Below are 27,313 nucleotides of genomic sequence, written 5' to 3'. Positions count from 1 at the left end.
CCATTGTGTATATATATATATGTATATATGTATATATATACATACCACATCTTAGTATCCCAATTCCCAGGTCAAACTCCCAAACCAATTAAATCAGACATTCTGGGACTGAGACTCAGAAATTAGTATTTATTAAAGCTCTAGAGGTAGTTCTAAAATGCAGCTAGGGCTGAGAACCACTATTTTAATGTCACTCAAAATATAAGCAGATTCTGAATTTCCATCTGAAAGAAATCGCTCTCCATCTGAAAATAGAAAATGTCTGCAAACTAATCTGTGGTGTCTCTCAGTCCTGATTTGGTTCAGAATATCTTAAGAATTTCCTGAAAGTTGTATATCTGTTTCCTTAGGAATGAACATACTGCATGTAATTTCAGCATATAACGTCACCTTCTTAGAGATATTACTTGCTACAGCATCGCACCTTTCCACACCCACATGCATTTCCTATCCTCTTGCCCTATTTCATGTTTCCTCTGTAGCCTTTATCACGATTTGCATGAACATCTTCAAGTCCCTTGCTATGCCAGAGTTTCTCAAGGTGTGGCTCCAGGACCACCTTTACTTAATCATGATATCCAGGATGGGATCCAGGAATCTGCATTTTCAGAAGCTCCCTGAGTTTCTCTTGAACACTGAAATTTGAGAGCCACGAGGCAGAGCCCAGAATTCTTGACTCAGAATATGCAGGGGAAAATTTGTTGCTATCTCTTTTAGGCCACATATTTGTTCCTCCAGACCCTGCCTTGCAGATGGGAATCCATCTCCCTCAGCATATCGGTGATCTTGGGTAGATTTTCTGATGTTCCAGAGAGATCCTATGTGTTTTCCAATTTACCTTAGAAGCTAGTGGGAATGTGGCTATCTGACTAGTGTGATTTGAGGGGCTTGGATTAAGGTCCTCTATCAAATAGGAAGGTTATCCCCTTTCTTCACCAATCATGGTACTTGGAATTCCATCATTGTTCAGTCATTTTTCTTAAACCCTAGCATCCATCTCTAGTACAATGAATAACAAAAACCATGAACAGCAGTTATATTTGACCCCACCTCTCTGATCCAAGTTTTCCATTGGCTTCTTATCACCTACAGGGGGAAGCATATCCTTATTTTTTGTTACCAGGAGGCTCTTTAATATCTGGCTCACCTCTCCAGCCTTTATAGCCACTGCCCTCACTACACACTCCAGTGGGACCTAGCTGCATGCTGTTCATGGAGCATCACATATCATTTCCTTTCCTGGGTGTCCTCTGAGATTGTTCTTACATCTCTTTACACATGTCACTCCTCTCCCCAGACTCTCAGATGACTCAGAGTGTAAGCCCAGTCCTCACGTGGCCTCCAAGGCCCCACAGGATCTGTCCCTCACCCTCCTTATCTCTCTGCCCTCATCTTCTGCTTCTCCCCTGGGTTAGTTTCCCAAAGCCATGCAAACTGGGGGGCTTAAAACAATGGAAATCTATTGTCTTGTGGCTCTTGGGGCTAGAAGTTCCAAACCAAAGTGTTGACAGGGCCACAGTCCCTCTGCAACTTTCTAGCTTCTGATGATTTTCGTGTGGCATTCATTGCTTTGCAGGTGCAGCACTCCAAATCTTCCTCTCTGTCACTTTGTCTTCTCCCTGCATGTCCCTGTGTCTTCACATGGCCATCTTTTTACAAGAACAGCAGTTACAATGACCTCATTGTAACTAATTATGTCTGCAATGGCCCTATTTCCAAGGAAGCTCTCATTCTGAGTTACTGAGGGTTAGGACTTCAAAACATCATCTTTTGGGGGACACAATTCAGTATGCAACATCCCTGTTTCCTTCATTCTGTTTTAGTCACACTGTCCTAGAAATGTCATATTTAGCAAACAAAAAGAGGACACCTCACTGAGTTTGAATTCCCTATAAACAACAAATAATTTTTTAGTATAAATATGTCCTAAACATTGCCTGAAATATGTAGATAGATAGATAGATAGATATAGATAGATATTTAGTATAGTATAAATACACATATTTAGTATAATATATATATGTGTATATATACACACACTATAGTATATATATTTACTATAAATATGTCCTGTTCAATATCTGGGATATACTTATGCTAATAAATATATATGTTGTTTATCTAAAATTCGTATCTAACTGGGCATTCCATATTCTATCTGGCAGCCTGTATTTCTTGTTCCTTGAAAACAAGAAGCATGCTACCACCTCAAGGCCTTTGTCCTGGCTCTTCCCTCTGCTCTGGGATGCTCATTCTCTCATTGTCTTTCTGAATACCTGTCCTTCACATACATACTTCCTGTCTTCCTTTCTTGCTTTTATTCTTTCCCTTAATCCCTTGTCACTATCTACCAGGCTATATGTTTTACCTGCTGATTGTATTTATTGTCTGTTACCCCCAGTAGAATTAAGATTGATGCTTCTGTTCACTGTTGTCTCCCCAGGGCCAAGAACAGTATCTGGAACATAGTTCAGTAAATGTTTGTGGAATGGATGAGGAAGTAAATTCTTTCACTTTTGCTCAAGCACTGGAGAGTGGGCGTCTGTGGGTTTTGCTTACCTAGGGTGAAATTTCTGGTAGAAGTGCCCCTTCCTTGCTCTCAGTGTAAGTAGAAAAGTCCCACCCCAAACTCTAGATTCATAGGTATAACATGATGCAGGCCAACTTGGTAATTCTATCCACTTGGCCATTGTCATTGGTTCAGGGATGGGAACAGGACCCAAGTTAGACTCATTGGAGCCAGTCCTAGAATTTTTGCTGGAACTACTAAGATAGAGCCCTCTCTTCCTACTGGTGTTTCCGAGAGGAACAGGATGTCAGGTGGAGCTGCCGATAGCCATCTTATCACCATAGAGGAAGAGCAAGGATCAGATCCTGGCCAAGTGTCTTTGTGTGATCTTTCAGGCCTGACCATAGGCAATTACAAAGGTGTTATGTCAGTGTGGGTTGTTATAACACAGTACCATAGACTGGGTGGCTCAAACAACATACATTTGTTTCTCATGTTTCTACAGGCTTGGCAGTTTAAGATCAAAGTGCTGGTGGATTCTGTTTTTGGTGAAGGCCTGCTTCCTGGCATATAGACAGCTACCATCTCCCTGTGTGCTCGCATGACCTCTTTGTGAGTTACGTACACATAGACAGAAAGAGAACTCTAGTTTCCTTTCCACTTCTTATAAGGACACTAATCTCATCATGGGGAGCTCCACACCCAGGACCTGATTTAACTCTAATTACCTTCCAAAGGCTCTACTGCCACAGGCCCTACTGCCAAAGGCCATCACATTGAGGGTTAGAACTTCAGCATGTAAATTGGGGGTGGGGCACACAAACGTTACTCCATAACACTTTATCTGGCAGGTTTCACAGGGTAAGGCTGCCCTTCCTGTACCAGACTTGGTGCACAGCCAATGCATGGTAGGCTATGAAGGGAGTTGCAATCAAGGACTAGGTCCCTGTGGCCACCCATTCTCTTAGCTTGCTTGCATTACTGGTCCAGGCACCTCCATCAGAGACCTCTTTTGTAGGGAGAAGGTTTTGACTAGGCTGAAGCCTTGTTGTGGGAAGGGGAAACTTGAAGACACTTGTCTCCACTCTGAACTTGATACTCAGGACTTTCCTACTAGGTATGCTCATTCCTCCTGGCCTCAGATCCATAGAAAAGCAGGAACCTATCATTTGAGTCTCCCTCAGCAGTGAGCCAATTCCCCCCAGGTATACTGATAGGGGGCCTTCCCCAGGTACTATTACATGGGGGAAAATGGAACACTGGGGAGCCAGCTCTTCAGCCTTCTCCTTATCCTAGGGCAGTAAGTAAATAAAGGCTTGAGTGTTTCTTTCATTTGGACTTGTCTCATTTGACTACTTTGACACCTGGCAGATCAACTCACCTCTTGGCAGTCTGCTTGAGAATGGAACTGACACAGAGAAAACCCAGCTGAGAGACCAAGAAGGGTAACTTCGTCTCTATCATATCACCTCAGTGCCCCTAAATCTAGCTGTGCTGGAAGCCATTGTGACACTTGGACTTTTTAGTTTTTGAGCATAAGCCAATTAGACGTGTGTTTATGTGAGTAAATCCTGCGTCAAGTACATCCTCTCAGTGCCCCACCCCCAGTGGAACTCAGGACCTCCTGTCCTCTACTTGTCTTCACCATGGTCAGCCTGTCCTATTCTGCTCCACGTGCTTGCCTCTCCAAGAGACATCTTCTCTGATGTGGCTTCTCTTTTTCTGTCTCTTTTTAAATCAGACAAGATTTATTATTATTCTCTATTTAAGTCAGACAAGAATGAAAATCCAGTGGGCTGTTTATAATCAGTTAGTGATTATAAATAGGATGAAAACTCTTCTTAATATTTAAAAAAATTTACATTAAGAACTTTTTTTTAAATTCACTTAGGAAATCAAATCAGTGTCAGGGGATAAAATCTGTATTAGTCATCTTTTGCTGCTTAATAAGTTATCCAAAATCTCATCGGTTTAGAACAACCAGCATTTATCATCTCAGTTTCTCTGAGCCTGGAGTCAGATACAGCTTAGCTGGATCCCCTGTTTCTGGATTTCTGACAAGGTCTGATTATTGTGTCACTGAAGCTGCAGACATCTCACAGTTCAACCGGGAAAGGATCAACCTGTAAGCTCACTTATGTGGTTGTTTGCAAACCTCAGGTCCTCAATGGTTTTTGGCTAGAGAAACCTGTACCTTGCCACATGAGCCTTTTCACAGGACTGCTCACAGTATGGCACTTGGCTTCCCTCAGAGTAATGAGAGAGCAAAAGAGAGAGAGATCCAAGATAGTGGTCACAGTCTGTTTATGATCTGATCTCAGAAACAATATCATAACACTTTCCCCATATTTTATTTGTCAGAAACTAGTCACTAGGTCCACCCCACACTTAACAAGAGCTTATTATGTGAGGGTCTGAATACCAGGAGGCAGGGATCATTTGGGAGTTATCATAGAGGTTTGCTTACCCTAAGATCCACGTTCCTTCCACATGCAAAATACCTACCTTATCCTACCAAGGTCCCTAAAGTCTCATATCACATCACTTCAAAGTCCAGAACAGCATCTAAATTAAGATTAAGGTATGGATGAGGCACAACTGTAGTGTCTTAAACACAGATCTTCTTGATCTGTAGGCCAGTGGAACTAAAGAAATAAGTTCTCTGGCCCCCATCTATAGTTGTTGGTCTGGAAGAGATTCCTGTCCAACATGGTGGAAAATTGGAGGCACAAGAGTTCATTGGTCCATAGAAATTCTGAAAACCAGCCATGCAAGTGCTGGACATTTCTTGATTAGATCCCAAGGCCTACGATTAATTCTCCCTGGCTCTTGGCTTTACTCTCTAGGCAATTGACTCTGCCCTCGCAGCCATCTTTTCTTTTTTATGGAAGGTGGCACACTTTTTGTAGCTGAGCAGCAATCTCAGTCTGCTTCTTGCCAGTAGAACTCTGGAGGTTGAAAAAGTATCCTCAGTCTGTACTGTCTCTTTCCCCTGCAGTCCAAGTTGGCTATGTTTCTACAAATAAGTCTTTTAAGAAACTTGTAGGTCTCTTGTGAATCTCTTTGGGGTTCACTCTATTAGGCAAAAGCCGTACATACAAATTTCTTTGACATAAGCCCTGTCTGCTTTTGATGATATGGCTGAGGTCCAACACCCTTAAGTTTCTTGAGACCCCATAGTTTGATTGAGAGGATTGTGAAGCAAACCCTTAATCTCTTGTAATATTATAAGAAATACATGTTTGGTTTTCATCCCCAGCTCCTGGCCAACGCTCCTTAGAATATTATCTTTATAAATGTCCTAAGGGATAATAGCAGTAGTGTAATGCCCAAGATTTTAATATCACCCCAAAACCAGAAACTGCCAGGGAGACTGAGGCATGCATGTAAAAGCAAAAGGCAGTTTTATTACAGCTTAGGCTAGCCGGGCCTAAGTTCGGGCTCACAGACTTCACCAAAACAGTGGATCCGTGCTGAGAGCCCCGAACAAGGGCTGAGTAGGGTTTTTATGCGATTTGGGAAGGGAGAGTTACAAGAAATTGTGACATCCAATCATCATTTTATAACACCATTGGCAGTAACTCTAACCATACACATTGTCCAGGGTGTTCGTTACTTTTGGCGGGACCCAATTACAACATTTAGGGTATCTTTGAAATTAACCAATTACAGAGCGAGTTCAGGGTCTTGTTTGGTGACTATTGGGTTAACTTTAACATTAGGTCACAGGGTCCTATCTAAAGTTCCCATCTGCAGGTCTCACCCTTAGGAATGTGGGGAGAGGTGGCTGGCCTTTCCTGATTGGATACTGCAAAGTGGTCCCTTCTCTAGGCAATGTGTAACTGCCTAATGGTTCCGGAGCAACTGACCTTAGGCCTTCTAGTTTAGAGGGGAAACAAAGCCTGTCATGGCATCTGTTTGGTTCAGCCTTACAGTAGGAACATATTTTGTTATAATTTTTGGTTTTTGTGCCTAGCTTCTGAAACAGCTCTAGAGTGATAAAGCTGAAAGCAGCACCTTATGTTAATGAAATGAATTTTGGAAAGTCCCTAAGGATAAGTGGCTGGTTGCCAGGGGAAACAACCACATGATTAGAGAGTGAGAACTTTCAGCTCCACCCCCTAAATTCCAGGTGCCATTAAGGGCCAATGTTTTAATCAATCATGCTTATGTAATGAAGCCTCCATAAAATACTGACCAAAGGGGTTCAGACAGCTTCTGCGCTGGTAGACACATGGCGGTGCTGGGAGGTGGTGCACTTGGAGAGGACATGAGAACTCTTGCCTCTTCCCACATTCCTTATCCCATGTGTCTCTTCCAGTTGGCTGTTTCTGAGTTGTATTCTTTATAATAAATGGGCAATAGTAAGTAAAGTGCTTCCTTAAGGTATGTGAGCCATTCTGGCGAATTATTGAGCCCGAGAAAGAGGTTGTGGGAACCCCCCATTTATAGTTGGTTGGTCAGAAGTGTAGGTGACACCCAGGACTTGAGATTGGTGTCTGAAGTGGGAGGGAGAAGTTTTGTGGGACTGTGCTCTTCTCATGTGAGGTCTGCACTAATTCCAGCTGGTTAGTGTCAGATTCTGGTTAAATTGTAGGACCCCCAGTTGGTGACCTATGAGAACTGGAGGATTGCTTGGTGTAGAAAACCCACACATCTGGTGTCAGAAGCGTAAATAGATGGAAACAGGACTATTTCTTTCTTCTTTAAGGGGCCTTCGTAGACTCTGAGGCACTCTCTTTGATCTTTCTGAGGTCTTAACAAAAAGTTTATATGCTCAGTTTCATCTTTAGACACTGTTTTCCTGGTAGTGTCTTTGGATCTGATATTTGCTTGGATGCTGTCTGGAGAGGCTGAAAAATTTCAAAACATTTTTTATTTTGGTGGGTGGTGGGAATTAGAACAGTTTTTTCCCTCAGTTTATTTCTCTCCTCCTTCATTTGACCATAAGTAGCAAAATGAGACCAAGAGGTACCTTCATCACTTTGGAAACACCGCTTAACTCAATGACCCAGTTCTTTAGGAATATTTTCTACTTTCAATGTAACTGCAGGTAACAGTGTTGCTAAACTTCCTGCCACTATATAATATGGTCTGTCTTCCTGCCATTTCCAAAAGTATGTTTCTCATGTCCTCCTGAGCCCTCACCAACAGAATCTCCAACGCCAAGATTTCTACTAACAGTCTATGCAAGACAATTGGGTTTTCTTTAACATGCTTTCCTTTTAGCCTCTGTGCACTGCTGGGTTCCAAAGCTACTCTCACACATATCTCTTCCAGAAACCAAAAATCTGTATTGATCCCTCTTCTTTTCTTACCTTCATAGGCAACTCTTCTCACACATATAAAGCATCATTTTATTTGTGAAGAATTCTTACAAAATTATATACTTGTTGTATGAGCAGATAGTTTCACTTTCTTAAATGGTATTGTTTTAAATTCCTCATTCTATTTCTCATTCTTTTCAACCATCACCATGCTTTCAAGCTCCATCCATGACATTATGTGGACATCTCATCAGTGGCTTCCAACTGTGGGTAGTACACTGTGGGTTACTCCTCCCCGGCCCCCATGTTTTATATGCCCAGTCCCCTGGGGGTGAGCAGCCAGACTATCTCCCCTTGCATGCCATCATTACAAATAATGTGGTCATGAACATCCTAATCCATGGTCCCTTATGAATCTGTGTGAGGATTTCTTTGTGAAATACGCATGCCCAGAATTGGAATTAATGACACGTAGGCTATACATAGGCTTACTTTGACTAGGAAGTGTCAAATTACTCACAACCTTCATGCGCTAGTCTTCATTCCCATCAGCCATGCATCAAGAAGCTCATATGCCACATCTAGGCTGACACTCAGTATCATCATCCAGTTAAAATTTTTTTCAGTCTATTTGGTATGAAGTCGTATCTCATTTTGATTGGCATTTTCCCTGACAGTTGATGAGTTTGAGCATCTCTTCAGATACTTTTGACTTTCATCTCCAACAGACTGCCTGCTCATATCCTTGTTTGTATCCTTGATCTTGAAGATCAAGAGCAGGTATGATTTCTTCTGCATTCTCCATTGCTCCCAGCAGCACTGGCGGGTGTTGATTGATGATTGATGAGAAGGTCAATGTGGCTGTGTTATTTGAGCTTCTGGATTTTGAGGCCTACTTTTCCTCCACAGAGCCTGAGGTGTTTGCCTGCATTCATTCAGAACACATTCATCACACGGCTACTCCATGCCAAGTCTTCCCGTGCAACTCTCCCTCCCGGCAAAGCCCAAATGACCTGTCAGTCACTCTATCATTGGAACAGAAGAATGAAACTGGTCACACTAGTCATCTGGTATCAGACAGACTCTAGTAACACTTTAAGAATCCTTTTATAGACTCTAATACTCTATGATCCTCTGGTTCTAACTTACTGACTAGTTGATTTTTTGTTTTATTGTTATTTTTTGTAAGGTTTTTTTTTTTAAAGGTTTCTTTATTTTCACAGAGCATGGGCAGGGGAGGGACAGAGGATCTGAAGCGGGCTCCATGCTGACAGCAGCACACCTGATGCGGGGCTCAAACTCATGAACCGTGAGATCATGGCCTGAGTTGAAGTCAGAGGCTCAACTGACTGAGCCACCCAAGTGCCCATCTTTTATGTTATTTTTAACTGCCACATGCCTAAAGCAAGGCAAGACCCAAGAAATCTTGACTGTGTGTTTGCAAAACAACAGGAGACCCAACACAGCCTTTTGTTAAGTGTCTCTGCTTATGAGGCACAATCCCACCTCTACTGAAATATGACTGCTGAAAACTATCATGGACTTTATAGTCAAAAAGTAAACTCTCCTTACTGTACTAACTACAAAGGTCACAATCCTCAGTGTGACACTTATATGCTTTTTCAGAGAGTAAGTGTTCTCAGCCCTAACTTTACTACTCTCACACCCGTCTACTCCACAGCAGGGTTAGGAGCCCAAATTTGTAAGTCTTGACTGAAAAACCTCTACCCCATATTGTAATTATCTGTTTATTTGCTCTTCTTCCTCTAGATCTGCGGCACACTGAGGACACAGACTGTGTCTTATTCATTTGTTTAGTTTACCATACTTACCAAGGCATTTGTCACTGAGCAAGTGTTCAATAAATAGTTATTAATTGAACAAATGGACACATGAGAAACTATTGAGCACTTATGTCCTACACACTATGTCAAGGACTGGGAATTCACTGATGAATAAGACACAGTTTAATTATAAAATCGTGTGGAAAAGGTGCAGAGGAGGGGCACCACATCTTATGGGGAGGTAAATTTCAAACGAAGAAGGGATGCCATTCTTAATACTCATCTTCTTCATCTCCAAAAGAGTTCTTCTGCCTTAAATTCTGGGTATGGCTTGCAAGAAATATGCTCTCTATGTGCAGATGTGTGAGAGGTAAGGATGTGGGTGCTGCCTATCCAAGAGTGCCTGCTTCATCTTAGCCTTAAGTTAGTACAGGGAGGCTGAAGTCTCTTTTCCCACCTTCCAAAGGGGTTTGGTCAGATGGCAGGGCCATCTAGAGAGCCGTCTGGAGCCGCAGTGTGCACAAACAAGTGAGCATCCAACATTGGACCCTTAATTTCCTTTGGTATGTGATTTAACAATTGAAAAAACCAAAGTTGGCCAGCAGTGAGCTTTCCCAGCTTGATCTCAAATCCATGTCAATTTTTAATGCTTTGGTCAAGTGAAAGGGACTTGGGTGAGGTTCTGTCCAAAAGATTGGGCTTTGAGTGAAAGTTAGAGAAGTAAATTTGCTGAAAGGTCTAGTTACACACCTAGCCAGACCTCCGCAGGGACCTTGTCTCACTTCCCATCAGCTCCGTGGGAGGATTTTAACAGTGACTCCTACAATGGACAATAGGTGTGGGGCAGAGTTGTAAGTGTGCTACATTTGGCATTATGTATTCCACAGAAAAACAAATACTCATTTCTTTATTCTCATTTTAAAAGATACTTCTTATAAAAAGGTTTCTTTGCAAAGAATCACTTAATAGTTGGTAGTTGATCAAGTGAAACAAATGTGGGCTCTTCTGAGCAAATCCCTAAAGAGATTTCCTTCATTTTCATATCTGTGGATTTTGGAGAGTGGAATCTAATGTGAAATGATCTTCAATACAGTTTTTTCATTAATATTCTACAGGGCAGAGTTCTTTTATCTTTATTTGTTCTATAATCTCGAAGCACTTGCGCAATAACCACAGTGTGGGCTTCAGTGAAACGTTCAACTCCTGCCTCTGCCATTCTTTTAAAAAAATTGAACTAGTTTGCTTGTGTGCAGTTAATTCTATTTTTTATGTATGCAGCCACTGATAACTAGGATCTAGGGCACATAAGTTTTTTTTTTTCTTTGTTTGCTTGAGTTCTATGAGCTTTTCCATCATAAACCAAAATAGTCAATAGCAGATGAATTGATGAACGCTACCACTAACAGTTATTGGGCAATATGAGGATAACCAATAGAGCAGGGGTTGGCAAACATTTTCTGTAAAGGGCCAGATAGTAAATATTTTAGGCTTTGTGAGTCATTATAGTCTCTGTCGTTACTATTTACCTCTGTCTTTGTAGTGCCAACTTAGCTGTAGACAAAATGTAAATGAATGAGCACAGCCTATGGCCTATTTCAATAAAACTTTATTTACAAAAACAGGCACTAGGCCAGATTTAGCTTGTGACTATAGTTTGTTGATCCCTAATCCAGAGCAAGTGATAGAAACAAATAACTTTAGCTATGAAAAATACCATAAGGGCCCACCCTTTGAAATCTAATGTTGCACTGTGTCTTAGCACATAGCATCTGCTGTCCCAGTTTTGTTTTCTGAGCTTTAGGTTTATAGAGGGAGTGAGGATTAGAGTGACAATATTTATAGAGGTATTTAGTGACATGAAGCTCTAAGCGGTGCCCTTCCCTCTCATTTTCAAGGTGAAGCCTCTTGTTCTGTCTTAGCTGGCCCATGGTAATGGGCCGAAATAGAGAAGAGTCTGGGATAGAAACCAGCCACTTTGCAGATGATTTGTGTCTCTCAGGGGAGTTGGGGTTTGGTGCTTAGGGAGAAAGAAGGGACATATTTCTAGGAGTCTACTCTAGTAGCCCAGGGATGAGCAAGAAAAGAGACCAAGTTCCCCAAATTCTCCTGGGTGCAAAGTTTGTTCAGGTTTTGGAGAGGTCCATTTCAGAGCACAGCTTCTAGGCACAGAATCTCAGATTTTGGCTGGCAATTTGTATTTCTTTGGTAAAAAAGATCCTGTGACAGTTCTGGCGCTTTCTTTGCAGCTGTTGACAGATGTGAGCAATCCATTGCCACGTGGACTCCTTATAACATTTCAGCGTTTGCAGAGGTAATGATTCTACTGTCTGCGTGTGATTTCAGAGGGAAACAGAAGACCTAAAAAAGGAGTGAGAAACGAAAGCTCAGGTGTCTTACTTGGAAGAGGGCCAATAAATACATTAGTGTGTGGAGTGGATGTTGCACCTGATACCAAATTCTAAGGCTGATTTTGCCTGGAATAGATCTGTAATCTTGTTTTTCACACCATCTTTTTTTTTTCTTTTTGAGGTCTGAGCAAACACAAGCCATCCTTGAGTTCCTGGTTCTTGTAGGTTCCCAAGCGAGCAGCATCTGTTGGATGGAGGAGTAGTTCATGCTCGAGATGTTTTTAGAGGGCTGACCCAGCATTGGTGTCAGGGCCATCAATTAGATGGGGGAGAGGGGAAGCAAAGAGGCAGCAATGAAGTTGGTAATTACACACCACAGCACCATTGACCTCCAAGAGCAGGTGGCGGGAGCAAGTGAATTTCCAGGCTCTGTCACTCAAGATTCATTTTCGCTCTTGTGTTTAGGCCTGAGGGGATGCTCACTGATCTGGAAGAGATTGTCTACACTGTTTTGTTAATAGTAAGGACAATAAGAAAATAATGCATTTGATACTGAAGGATATTTTTCCTTTCCTTAGTTGCTTCAAAGTTGCTGTTATATTTTTAAAACCTCTCTTTATTTCTCTCTCTCTTATATACATATATATGTGCAACATTGGGAAGATCAGGATCTGTATCTATAGTAAGAGTTCAATATTTACTGCTCCTATTTTTATTATTTATTATTATTATTATTGTTTTAATTTTATTTAATTTGAGAGAGAGAGTGTGAGCAAGGGAGGGGCAGAGAGAGAGAGAGAGAATCCCAAGTAGGCTCTGCTCTGTCAGTGCAGAGCCTGACACAGGGCTTGAACTCAAGACCATGAGATCATGACTTGAGCCAAGACCAAGAGTCAGACACTGAACTGACTGACCCACTCAGACGCCCCCAATATATGTTGCTTCTATAGAACTGGTCCTTTGGTAAGGTGTTTGCAGCTCTAATAGTTCCATTTCTTCACAATTGCCTCCTTTTACAGAGCCACCATTATTCGTGTCACAGGTTTAGATAGGAGGGTGGAGAAAGTGACACCCAAGCCCTGGCAACAGATTAGGTGACTATCCTTCAGGCTTCCTTGTTGTGCTTGCAGTTTTCGACTTCTCTCCGAGCTGTGGTTCCCAATTCTGTCCCCCTTGGCCACCAGCATCTCTCCCTCCCACTGATGCAGCTTCGCTTCAGCCTTCAGTGGGGTGCTGATGTGAGCGAGTGGTCTTGGATGCTTCTTTCAGTAGGGAGCAGCCCAGAGTCAAAGGGGGTGTGGACAGCAGGACATAACAGCTTCGGTTTCCCTGGCTCTTGAGCCTTGTCAAATGCTTCTTATGATAATAGACCCCAATGTGCAGTTGAAGTCCTGAACAGATAGAGGTCTTGGCAGAAGCTGAGATTACTTTCCAATTGCACTGAGATTATAAAAACAACATTTTTGAACTTTGAATCCTAGCACTCCTGACCCTGAGCCTTTTCTTTTTCTTTTGTCACGGCCTTCTTTGGAGACCAAGTCACCTATTCCTTCAGCTTGAGACAATGTTTCAGGTGATAAGAAAAGACAAACTATCAGAAACCCCAGAGGTGCCAATTATCTACCTTTTTCATGCATTTCTACTCATTGGGTTATACAAGAGTAACTACCTCTTTCTCTTAACATGCTGGGGGTAGGGTGGGGGGTGGTGGTTGTGCCAAAGTAGCCAGATCAGACTTTTTAATGAGCAAGCGTTGGAGGGGGAAAAAGGTAAGTTGACTTTTTACAGGGAAACACACCATTCCTCAAAAACAATTAAACATTCTGTCATCCTGAATATCTCTATCCTGTTGACTTTATTTACAGATTTCATGAAAAATACATCATCATAACATTGATATATGGACCCTGTAGCATCCAATTTCTTGGAGGCATCTGTACCTGATAAGGATGCTGGTCATGCACTCATAAACGTGGGGGCAATATAAATGAGATGATGCCCCATGGAATATAATATACACAGATGCTTTTCTGAAATACGCTCATATCCTTTGGAAATAAGGCAAGTTGGCTCTCTACCTTGGCTCTGAATGAAATAATGTTCTGGGTTGGGGAGGCAGGTAATAAAAGCCACAATTGTGAAGTGTTACTGGTAGTTCTTTCATTGTTACTGCAAGCTGGGCATTCATTTGTCTTCATTGTCAAAGTGCTGGTGTTGTTTACAAGTTAGAGACAAGGAAGCAGGAGAGCTTATTCAAGTCTCTTGGCTGGGAAAACACCATTTCCTCATCCGGAATCCAAAACCACATTTTGAGCAGGAATTAGGCAAAAGATCGCTTCAGATTTGGTGAGATTTGGAGGGTTTCCTTGGTGCTTTCCCGATACCTGCCTCGCAAGGTTGGAGGACCTGGCAATGGTTGTGATTAGACGGCAATATGAAAACAAACAAAGCCATTTCTGCCCCCGCCAGGTTTCAGCTGACTGGATACTGAGAATAGCCTGGCGTCTAGCCTTTGCCTGTTTGCAAAACCTTTACCAACTTTTCCCATCCCTCAGGGTGCAGTAATTTTGGAGGTGGAGTGAGGGTTGTTCAACTCCTTCAAGAAGGACAGTGATGCAGGTAGAAAAGCTTTATTCTGCATCCAGACCACCATCAGTCTTGATTGTCAGGACAAAGCTCAGAACCAGGAGGCACCTGACTCTCAGAGCAGCTCTCACACCAACTGGATGAAGAACAAGAAGGAACTTGTAATCCTTCCTTGTACTTTGGAGAAAAAGCAGCCCAACCCTCTCAATTGGAGGTATTTATGGGGGGAGGGGAACACAGCTGGAAAGGAAGTGCACAACACACACACACACACACACACACACACACACACACTCACACTCACATACTTCAAAACAAATCTAAAATGCAAGGGACTTTAGCAATGAGAATGGGGACTGAAATACCAGCTCAGAGCTTGCAAATCCTCAGCAAGCAAACAGCAACCCTCTTTGTGCCCCATCCTCTTTCATGACTGGTCAACAAAGCAACTGCAGGTGATCTCAACTGCTGATGCTGCGGAGGCCTCTCAGATGGCCAGGCTCCTGCAAACTTATTCACCGCCTCATTAAAGCAATTTCAAAATCAATTCCGGATTTGACAAGCCGTCAGAACATTGTTGCTTCTCGGTGATGGGAGTGACACGTTAACAGCAATTAGACTTTTGCACATGCACGTTGGAGCCTGTTCAGCATATTCTTTATTAGAAGAGCCTAAAAAGCGTTATTATAATCATCTAACCTGGGGTCATGGACACATGCTCTATGATCTCTGCCTCTGTCAGCAGTCCCCTTGGTGAAATTTTGCCTATTGTCCGTAGAGATTAAAAGGAAGTGCTTACCCCAGATGCGATATTGGAAAATCAAAGGTCAGAGCAAAGCTTGTGGTTACCTCCATGTTTTTTAATACAAGTTATAGGAGCAATCAGATTAGCATGAACAGATATTGCTCCTTCTAACAGATGGAGCAGGATTCTTATGCAAACGAGGGAAGACAGGCTACAGTCATTTGGTGGCCACATTCTGGGGGCGCCAGTGGCGATGTTGTTATCTCCACTGTGGTTGGCCAGCACTTGGATACAGAGGATGGCAAAGCCTTCACTCTAGTTCAGCAGAGGCTTATCAGTCCTTTATGTCATGGAAAACCACTCTCTTCTGTAATAAAATTGTCCTGTCCTGTTTGGAATGGTCCCCTTTGTAGTCAGCTCTATTGGTCAGCTGAAGTTATCAGTGGGAACTGTTTTCCTCTCTGCTTTGGGAGCCCAGTGGAACCTACTGAAAATTAGTATTGTTACCTGATTTTCCCAAGACTCTACCAGCCAAATGAGATCCAGATAAGTCTCAAATCTTGTCGGACCCCATTTATTTCTGGGGAGTCTGAAGAGAGTCTCTCACGTGCTCACAAACAGTTTCCTCCTGGTCTTCTCTTCTGATTTCTGCTTGGGTGGCTACCATTGAGAGTAGTTTTATGCCCAGTATCCAGTGTGAATAACAACCCCTCAGGTGAGTACTTGTATTATTCTCACTTTTAAATAATTCCCAGTTTTAAATATCCCACTGATAAAAACAGGAGAGTAGCAAGGTTCAGCCAGCTGCTCTATGTCTCATGGCTACAGGACTGGATGCAAGCTCAGGCAATCTGTCTTCCAATCTCCCATGATTAGTCATTACCCTACTGGCCTCTTTTTTTTTTTTTAACATTTATATATTTTTGAAAGACAGAGAGAGGCAGAGTGTGAACAGTGGAGGGGCAGAGAGAGAAAGAGACCCAGAATCTGAAGCAGATTCCAGGCTCTGAACTAGCAGTCATCACAGATCCTGATGTGGGGCTTGAACCCACAAACCATGAGACCATGATCTGAGCTGAAGTTGGATGCTCAACTGACTGAGCCACTCAGGCACCCCCACTACTGGCCGCTTGGCAAAAGCTGGTGTTGACCCAAGGGGACCACCTCCCCATGCTCCCAATGTAGCAAAATAGTCAATGTTCCAAGTAAATATTTACTGACTGACTGACTGATTCACTGATCCACTGAATGAAGGAATTCTGATTGACTTCACGATGGCCAAATTCATGTAGTTATATAATATTTCAAATTCCCAGGCTTCCCAAGCACACCCAGTTTGCTTACAACTGACCAGATAATTTAAAATCTCAAACAAATCTCAACTCTGTAGTCCATATCCCCTTTCCTGCTTTAAGTGCTGATGCTCATCACCACCGACATATGGTATATTGTGTTTGCTTATCCCTCCTACTAGAATAGAAAAGCAAGAATTTTTCAATGTTTTATTCACTGCTGTTTCAGTGCTAGAACAGTGCCAGCAACAAACTATGGTCTTGAAATTTGTTGAGTAAATGAAAGGGTTAAGTATTTCAGGTATAAATAGGGTAGGGAATGTGTCCTATCTTTGGTTGAGAAATATATTCACAGACCCATTGCTGAGAAATACAGCACAAGAAGCTGGAGGAATTTAGCACCCCTCTTGCCATCTTTGTCATTTTTAGAGAGTCATTTGCTTTTGGTAACACCAAGCCTTTGGTAACAACACTAAGTAGAACCAGAACTAAAACTCCTTTTCTGGAAGACTTCCCACCCCAAATCCTACCCACTTAGTGTGGCCAGATACAGAGATTTCCTTTTCTACATGGCTCATTATTAAAGGTCTTCCTAGAAAGTCCCCAACTGATCTGACGTTGCCCTCTGCCCCTTTGGGTTGCTTCCTGGTTGGCTGACTGCAGGGGCTTGAGAGGGTCCCTGTTATTTGTCGGATCAGGGGGTTGCTAGCTTTTGAAGCACGCCTGCTCATTGCTGATTTCCCCCAGGCACTTGTTTTTGAAGCCAAAGCTTCAAAGGCAAGCAACATTTGAAATTCCTCAGCTACTCATCCAGTTGGTAAAACTAGATGCACACCCTCAAGAAGCCATTTGTTACTTTCATCAGGTTCAGCAGATAAGCAGGAAGCCACCATTTGGAGGATGAGCTGACAGCTTACTATGAGGGTCAGTAGGTCTGCAGAGGGTCTGCCTAGGGCTAATATTTTGATGTTAAGTTTCCCAAAGAGAGGTTTTAGGAAAATTGAGTGTGAAAATTTGCACACATGTGCATGTGTGTATGTGTCTGTGTGTATTTGATGATGATGATGGTGACGGTGATTATTTTGGATGGTGGGTAGGTAAAAGGTTGAGAAGTCATAGCATTTCAAACAAGAAGCTTTCAAAGTGTGGTCCAGGGATCCCTGGGAGTTCCAGAAAACTTTTTAACCTTTTTAGTTCTGTAAAGTCAAAGCTATTTTCATAATAACACTAAGATATTATTTTCCCTTTTCATTGTCATTCCCTCATCAGTGTACTGAGGAGTTTCTAGAAGCTACCTGTCATGTGATATGGCAATATAATGAATACAAAAGCAAGTGTGAGAAATTCACTGTCTCCTATTAAGCCAGACATTAAAGAGATTTGCAAACCACCGTAAAACAATGCCCCCTTCTCTCTTTAGTTATAAAAATACAGCCACCTTCCATAAATTATATTTTTATGTCAACATATAATAGGCTTATTATTTTAAATGATTTAATAAATTAAAATTTTTTCTCAGTTTTAATTTTTAACATAGTAAAGACATATACATACATATACATATATACATATATATACATGTATATACATATACACACACACACATATATATTCCACTATATAAAAGCACTTTCAGGTCCTCAAAATTTTTAAAAGAGTAAAGAGGTCATGTAGTAAAGGACAGTCAAACTTGGTTTGAATAAAGCCACAGAGAATCATACATTTCAGAAGGATCCTTGAAGGATGATCTCGTCCAATCCCCTTGCTTGCTCAGGCAGGCCAGTGTTACCCTTTTTATATAAGGGATTTCTGAGACCCAGAAGGTTCACAGGCTTCCCCTAAACCCCACAGCTGTTGAGTGCAGAGTCAGGGAAAGGAAAGAGGCTGTGACAAGACTGGGACACAGGTCTTATTCCTTTTTAGAAAGCTCTACCCACTTCCCCACTCTGCCAGGGACATGAATGGTCTTTAGTAAGAAATTTAAACAACAAATATACAAACCAATCGTCTTTTCTCTTTTTCTTTGGCTGTTAAATTTACCTTTGGTAATTTCTCTGGTAGTGGATCCAAATGTGCTAAATAGAACCATTCATTTGCTTAACTTTTGGGTTTAAAGATCGTGGTTCCGAAGTTGGTGACGTTAGCCATGCTGGCTGCAGTCCTCACAGGGTTCAGCTTGTGCGGGACCCACCTCCATGCTCACAAGGCTGTTGGCAAGCCTCAGGTTCTGGCTGGCCATTCACTGGAGACGTTAGTCCCTTGCCACATGGAGAGTGAGAGGGGCTACCCAAGATGGAACCCAGAGTCTTCTTGTCACCTGGTCTTGGTAATGACACCCCAGTACTTCTGCTATATTCTAATTTTTACACATGAGCCACTAGGTCCAGCCCACATTCAAGGGGAGGGATTAGATATAGGTATGAATATCAGGAGGCAGGGGTCTTTGGGAGCTATTTTAAAGGTTGACTACTACAGCCTCTAACCTAACATTTGATCCTCTCACTCATCTGGTGACCTCCTCACACAGGGTAAATTTAAGTGTAAATAACTTGTGCTCATTATCTATGGGAAGTTTCATGCTAAGGTTAAAAGCATGAACTCTGTAGCCTATCTTCCTATATTTGATCTCATCTCTATTGTTTTGATAGCTGTTAACCTCAGGCAAGTAACTGTGTCTCAGTTTTCCACCCATAACATAGGTCTGATAATAGTTGCTCCATCATAGGAGCTGGTGTGAAAATTGAGTTAGTACATATTACAGAGCTGTTAAAACTGTGGCTGGCATGGAGTAAGCATCATACGGGTACTTACAGTTACAGGTTTCCCCCACTGTCTGAAAGTAGAGTATTCCTATTAGGCTTTTCTGACGCCTTAGGGCACATCTTGCTAACCAATGCGCAGAATAAATTGAGATAAAGCACAGATGCTCACAGGCGCAGTTCAAAGCTATGGTGGCTTGATGCTGAGTGAAGTTTCCAGGGAAGGAGCTTGGTGGCATGACTCTCACTGCTTGGGGTGCACACTGCCTCTACCATGGCTCACTGCAAAACCAATGCTGAACACTAGTTTGCTTTTCACCTTTTTTCATAAAAGAAAAAATAATTTTTGTCTTTCTTTTGGTTAGCACAAAGAACTACTAATGTAGGGCTTTCATAAAAGTGAAGTGGCATAACATAAACTTTTGAAAAGTATGGATGCCTGTATAAATACTGTGCACCAGGCACATTATACAACTTATTTATTGCCAACAATATCCCCACAAAGTAGGTATATTCATACCAATTGACTAATGAAAAACTAATGCTTAGAGAGTTTAAGCATCTTGCCCAGTATATCATCGCCGGTACACAATGAGACTGGGAGGCTTTATTGGGGTTGTACAGCCCTAGTTCTGGCTTTCTACTCTTTTACTTTGGGGAATGCACCATGGAAAGAAAATGGTCAGGGAGAGTAAAATAAGAATATACTTAATCTGGGGCGACTGGGTGGCTCAGTTGGGTAAGTCCAACTCTTGGTTTCAGCTCAGGTCATGATCTCATAGCTTTTGGGACTGAGCCCCACATTGGCCTCTGCACTGACACTGCAGAGCCTGCTTGGGATTCTCTCTCTCTCTCTTTCTCTCCTTCCCCCCCTTCCTTTCTCTCTCTACTTCTCCCTTGTTTGTGTGCTGTCTCTCTCTGTCTCAAAATGAATAAATAAAAATATTTTAAAAAAGAACATACTTAATGTGGTGCTGTGATTATGAATTAAAAGGAAGACACTTTTTCATCATCCTTATGTGCACCATTGAAGGTGTTTCTAGGACTTAATTAAACTTTGAAAATAAATGACTGGTAGCCAGGCAGGCTCAAAAATAACCAAGTACTTAACCTATAATTGCTTACCATGTGATTTCCCCCTCCTTTCTATGGTACTTACCTTGCAATAAATGATCAATAGTTATCCTGTAAGTAGCAAGTATGCCCATGAAATTTGTGACCTGGAAAATCAGCCATTATAAGAGTGTAAGTGTTAAATGGTCTGGAAATGACCAGTGGGAAGGTAAGGCTGCCTCCTCTTTTTGACATGTCTACTGAGGTACTAAATCCAGAGATCTCCAAATAAGTTCCCAGGCTGTGAACTGGCCCTTCCACACAGGAAGGAGCTGGGGCTGCCTATGATGGTATCTCCATCCAGGTGGGGAGTGTCTCCTTGTACACGTAGAGGGGGAGGTGCGGCTCTCTAGACCTAGCCGATAAATGCTCCATCATCAATTTTCAGGCCAGAGCATGACTACGCACGGCCGAGTGTCCCCAGTGGCCTGCTGCGTTGGTTGCTCTCAGCAGACCTGGGCGTGTTTCCTGCAACTTCCTTGTAGAGAGAAACTTCAGGGAAGGCAGATGTCTGTCGATGGGCCATGGGAGATTGGGGGAGCACCCACTCCTAAGTTCAGTGCACGCAGACCATACTGGGGAGAAGGCAACCACTGTTGGTCTGTGTGTCCTCTCCAGAAAGAGAGAGTTCCTGAATTACTTATTCATGAGTAAGGAAGAAGGGCAAGAGCAGTTCTTCCCCATGAAGAACTTATATCTTTACTGGGCATTCGTGATGGATTCACATGAGCCAATAAAGGATGTTGCAGGGCAGTGGGAATATCAGAGTAACTGAGAATAACAGAGACTCTGGAACATTCAGGAAAGGTCTAGTGGGAAGGGTAGGGTTTGAGCCGGGCCTGCAAGGCTTTAAGTAGGCAAAAAAGAAGGAAAAATCCAAGCTCTTTAGCATCCTAGGATATGGCTATGAGCTTCTTTTTTAAGCCTTGGATCCAGGAAAGCAGCTTAGTGTAGAGAAAGGCTTTGGAATTGGGCAGACTTGACTCAAAGTCCTGGATCTCCAATCACTAGCTGTTGGGACCTAAAGCAAATCACTTAATTTCTTTGAAGTTCTCTTTTCCCACCTTCAAAACAGGAATAATAGAGCCCTCTGAGAGTAATGATGAAGACTATATGTACTCATGAATACATATGTACTTGACATAGTATGTGCTCAAGTAATATTCGTGCTCTTCCTTTTCACTTCAGGGACTCTCCTGGGCCCCTTAGGCCTGCATGCCCAGCCCAGCCAATTTCTATTTCCACATCATCTCATACCAATTTTAGTGTCTTGAAACCCTCCATCAAGGCTGTCATCAAATGCCACCTCCTCCATGACCTTTCTCAGCCCTTCAGCCATAAGGAACCTTTCTTCAAATTCTTCTAGTCATTCATTCACCTGAGTCTCATTGGGTTTTTTCTGCTAGATGACTTGGGCATACTCCTATCTATTTTGCCAGGGAATAAGCCCCTTGGGAGCCCTGATCAGATCAGGTTTGTCTTTCTAGAGTGACAACAAGAGTAATGACACAGGGGTGGGCATGGCCGTGCTGTGATCAGGGGCACAACATCAGCCTGGCTAAGAGGGACGGTTCGGGTCAAGGCACTGCAAAACCTGGCAGCTCGGGAGCTTTAAGGCATTTGTCCCAATTCTGCTTCCCTGCTTGAGCACAGCACCCTTTTCACAGCCTTTGAGGTTGACTTGATATAAATCTGAGTCTGGTTCACTTTAATGTACTTAACACACAAACTGGAAACTGTCTTTCCCACAGAGCTAGTTATATTAGCTCTCTGGAGGAGAGGTGACTATATCTGGGTCATAGTTTTAATTGGGACAGTCAACTCGAACAGAAATGCTGTACAAGACAGGCTGGGTGTGCCCATCTCTGCTAATTAGGAAGCCGGTTGGGGTTGCCCCAAGTGGTATGCATAGTATTTGTTAAACCTCCTGTATAGTTCACAGTGTAGGCCATTCTGTCCTCTTGTTCACAGAATTCAAACTCAAGTGAGAGGAAAGGAGCTGCCTGACCCTCTGCCGAAGAGTCTTTCCTTTTCAAAGCCAGGATGCTTTGAAGGAAAAATTCTAAAGTAAATCAGAGATTGCTTAAATTATAACGTAAAAAAAAATTCCAGGTGATGGGGTACAGAGAACACATTTGAGTTGAGTGTCATATTAGCCAGACAGAAAGAGTCTGGCTGTTTAAAATTTCTTTGATTTTTCACAGGCTTAGTGCAGCTTCAGAAGGGTCTATAGTGATTATATTCATAATTCTGAAGGTCACACAACAAGTTGTTATCAGAGCTGAGCCTGGTGATGCTATCTTCTATTTACTTTGTGCTTTTTACATTTTTAAAAAGTCCTTTTTTTTTTTTAAATGTTTTATTTATTTGAGAGCCAGAGCATGAGCGGGGAGGGGAAGAGAGAGAAGGAGACACAGAATCCGAAGCAGGCTCCAGGCTCTGAGCTGTCAGCACAGAGCCCGACATGGGGCCCGAACCCACAAATGTGAGATCATGACCCGAGCCAAAGCCGACGCTCAACCATCTGAGCCACCCAGGCGCCCCTTAAAAGTCCTTTTGAATACTTTTGTTTCTCAAAACCAGTTGTATGGGATTACTGTCCCCATTTTATTTTATTTTATTTATTTTTTTTAAAATTTTTTAATGTTTTATTTATTTCTGATACAGAGAGAGACAGAGCATAAAGGGGGAAGGGCAGGGAGAGAAGGAGACACAGAACTGGAAGCAAGCTCCAGGCTCTGAGCTGGCTGTCAGCACAGAGCCCGACGCGGGGCTCGAACCCACAAGTGTGAGATCTGACCTGAGCCGAAGTCGGAGGCTTAACCGACTGAGCCACCCAGGCGCCCCACTGTCCCCATTTTAAAGATGAGACAGTTGAGGTTTAGAATCCGAGTCAGCTAAATGGTAAAATGTCTAGTGAAGAGCTGCTTTCTCTGTTCATCTCCCTTGTCCTCTTCTGTGTAGACAGAGAGTTTTTAATTAGCACTGGAACGGAGGGTGGGTGTCTGCAAAGATGGTGCACTGAGACTCTGGGTATATGACAGAAGGAGAACCCTCAGGGACATGACCACCTCGGGAGAATGTCGGGAGCGTCATTTATCTACCACTGAACCCTGGAAATCCCCAGGCTGTGGAGCCCAGGACCGCCGTGCCTTCCCCAAGAAGTTCAACAGCGGTACTGCTGGCATGCTATGTAAACCTCAGGCACACATTTTCAGACAACCGTTAGCAGGCCACAGAAGTTCCCCGAGACACTTGGTAAACCTTCGTCAAATCTGTTCTGACTTTGTGTGGGCGGCTGGGTTTCATCAAGAGGGTGTGCCAAAAGCAACAGCCCCAGTAGGGCTGAATCTGGACAGAACAGGGCCTCTGCTCCTGCCTCCCTCCCCCGAGTGCTCTATAAGCCCCCCTTTGTGACACAATGCTCACATATTACACATGCTCTTTTAGGTGCAAGCTTTGCCAGAATGAGATATTATAGATCGTTTCTCTAAATTTGTTCTCAGATTCTGCAGAATTATCCGTGAGGAAATCTGTTGTGGGCTCTGTTGGTTCTTAAAACACACTTAAGAGACGCTAGCCACTGGGCATTGCCACTAGGTTGTCACTTTTCCCAGTGATTTCTGCAGTTAATACTGAAAGGCAGACAGATTATAGTTTTAAAAACTTGATGGTGAAGTTTGGAAAAAAATCTTTACTGGTCTTCAATTTTCATTTGTCATCGAGTTCCACTTCCTGCAAAATGTTATTAGACTTTGCTGGTTTCATTAACTAAAAAACAAAAACAAAAACAAAAACAAACAACAACACCAGAAGCTGCTTTTGTCCACAGAGTGACTTGCTGGTAGTTAGGGTCAAGGCTGCCAGCACCGTGCCTTTCAGAGACTAGCCAGATGGCTTCATAAACAGATTCCCTGGGTGGCTGGGACAGAGGTGAGGACTGAAGACGAAGACTGGCATGTAGGAGTGAAGCTGGAATCTTTCGTAAAGACAGGAATGGGAAACAGGGAAGCAAAACGTCTGTCTTGGTATTTAAGAAAGGCTAAGTAGTGGGACTGCTGGTATCAGACTGTCAGTATCTGCAGGGGACCTCGAGAGACACGTGTCTAAAGTTCCCATAAACCTCAGATAGATAAATCCTCTGGTCTTTCTTCCCAACTTTCAAAAACAGTGTGTATTACTCAAGAAAAACCACAAAGCTTTGAGCTGGTACTGGCTAGCCCAATATAAGGTCAGATTTTGCATAGGAGATTCAGAGACAGGAAACACACTGGCGTAAAAGCAGTCAAGAGGGCACTGAAATAATACCACCATTTCCACAGTCTTCACACCAAGACATGCTGTCATCTGTGGGCATTTTTTTTTTCATGATTTGTTTGCAAAATGCCTACAGCACATTAGCACTGTCAGGGAGCCTCTTGTGAAATTCTGCAGGATGAAAGGAGGGACGTGGAGGAAGAAGATGCTGGTCTGACCACTGAGTCTGTATAATGACTTCCACACTTAAACAGAATAGAATATTGGGATCTTCTCTCATTTCTCATCAAAGTGGCCCAAAGAAAACACCACCATCTTTGCACATACTTACTAAACAGGTCTTTGGGACAGCATCTTTACTATGTGCCTTTAAAAACTGAATGCCCTTAGAGCATCATTCATCTCTGACAATTCTGCCAGGTTGGCCTGTTAAATTTTCAACTATTGAATTTTCATAATCCTTTTGTAAATGAATATGCTCCCAGCTGGCTGTTACTCCTGAGAAAACCAGGAAGTGATCTGAAAAAGATGATAATTTATGATAATAAAAGCAAGACCAATTGTTCCTTTTGGATTAAACAGTTCAGAGTTGAACTGAAGTCCAGTCACTTGAATTTCTAATCAGTATTATCCAGTGTTAAAAGTTTCTGGGCCAGTTTGGCCATTGGTAAGATTACCATTTAATAGATAATCGAGTGTATTTCCTGAGAAGGGTTCATCTAAATATATTAGCTGTCGTACAATATTATTAATTAAACTTTTAAATTATAATACTCCCTATTAATAACTTTGTTCTGATTTTAGGTCGAAGAATCAGATATTTCCACACTAATTCAACATATCTACAAATTAGATTTAATGCCAATATCACAGGAATGGAACATCAAGGTGATGTTTGTAAATAAAGCTTATTTAAGAATTTTTTGGACTAAACTGCTACTCCCAGAGATCCTCAGTCTATATGCATCAAATCATACACATTACAAGGCACCCATATTTTACATTAAACATACACATACACATGCAATTGTATGGATTTTTATAAACCAGATTTAAAAATTATATAGTTAGTTATAACTCATTTATTTGTAATTGGCTATAATTGCATGGCTATGATTGATGTATAATTAGAAATTCTTTTGAAGTGAGAAAAAGCTGACCTATAAATTCTTTTCAAATGTAATTACATTTTTATAAATATTGAATTTAACATTTAGTGACATCACCATGTTTTTTATATTTGTAGGAATTAAAGCATTTATTTAGATTTAGTGATTTTATTTTTTTTTGTATTTTGAAACCAATACATTTTTTACCTCTAGTTTCTCACATTTCTATAGCTTCTTGAGAAACCCTGTGTTCATAGTATCTGATATTTATAGTGACCCTGTTTATAAAGTTATTTATGAAGTCATAAAATATCTTAAAAATTCATAAGACATTTAGCAAGCTTCATTGTACCATTGTTACATTTTGTCTCTTGTGCTCAACAGCTAGATTACTAGGTCCCAGAATCAAGAGGGAGAAGTTGGGTTGGCCCCTCATATTAACAGTCCTAGCGATCTGCTTGTGGAGCACTGGGTGTTATATGGAAACCAACTTGGTAATAAACTATAAAAAAAAAGAAATGTAAAAAAATAAAATAAAATAAAAAATTCAAAAAAACATGAATAATCATTTTTATTTCTTGATATTATCTCTTTCTCCAAATAAATAATACAATATACCATAAAAAAAGCATGCTGGGTTACAAGTCCTGGTTTGGGCGAGAGGGGCCAGAGAACCACCAGCACAGTATCAAATATAGTTTCTGCGAAAGCAGTTTAGCTTTTAACTAAGCTCCTTGTGCTGATGGGCCATATTTGCGGAAATGACTGACCCTGATGGTCATTAAGAACTAGGATTGCTGCTCCACAGTAGGGACAGGAAGCAGCACGCTGTGAATGAAGGGGATTCACTGGGGTGTCTCTCACAGTTTCCACAGCCTGGTGTCAACTGTAAATGAGCAAGTGCAGCAACTGCAGTCTAAGAACTAAAGCACCTGGGATGGGTGGTTGCGGAAGGAGCGGACGGCGAAGGAACATGGAGATGTTAGAGTAGATTTGTTGTGTAAAAGCAAAGGGCCTGCCACTGGGCTGAATTCTCCTCAAGGGCTTTAGAGAGCACACCATTCACAAAAACACTGTGGGAAGCACTGGTGAGGGAGGCTCCAGCTTCATTTGCACAGACCTTGTAAAACTCCAGGGCTTTGGCACTGTTTCTGTAGTGCCTATTGGATAAACAGCCTTGTCTGAGAGGGGTGCCAGGGTGGCTCAGTCGGTTAAGTGTCCGACTTCAGCTCAGGTCATGATCTTGCAGTCTGTGAGTTTGAGTCCTGCTTTGGGCTCTGTGCTGGCAGCTCAGAGACTGGAGCCTGCTTTGGATTCCTTGTCTCCCCTTCTCTCTGCCCCTCCCCCCTCACACTCTGTCTCTTTCTGTTTCTCGATAATAAATAAAGGTTAAAAAGATTAAAAAATGAAGTGTCTGGGTGGTTCAGTTGGTTAAGCGTCTGACTCTTGGTTTTGATTCAGGTCATGATCTCACATTTCATGAGTTCAAGCCTCACATCAGGCTCCGCGCTGACAGTGGGATGCCTGCTTGGGATTCTCTCTCT

General features: G+C 42.2%; 1 long non-coding RNA gene across 1 annotated transcript in view; it reads left to right on the top strand.

Annotated features, from left to right (window-relative positions):
- LOC115287858 overlaps window positions 1-14,056 on the top strand; it is a 29,070-nt gene extending 15,014 nt beyond the window's left edge. The window contains exon 2 of the long non-coding RNA XR_003906690.1: window positions 13,774-14,056. This is a non-coding gene — a long non-coding RNA (uncharacterized LOC115287858). The remainder of the gene's footprint in view (window positions 1-13,773) is intronic.
- The last annotated feature ends 13,257 nt before the right edge of the window (window positions 14,057-27,313 follow it).

This window comes from Suricata suricatta, chromosome 3, assembly GCF_006229205.1.
Source record: "Suricata suricatta isolate VVHF042 chromosome 3, meerkat_22Aug2017_6uvM2_HiC, whole genome shotgun sequence".
NCBI classification, from domain to species: domain Eukaryota; kingdom Metazoa; phylum Chordata; class Mammalia; order Carnivora; family Herpestidae; genus Suricata; species Suricata suricatta.
This window is presented reverse-complemented; position numbering and strand designations above follow the sequence as displayed.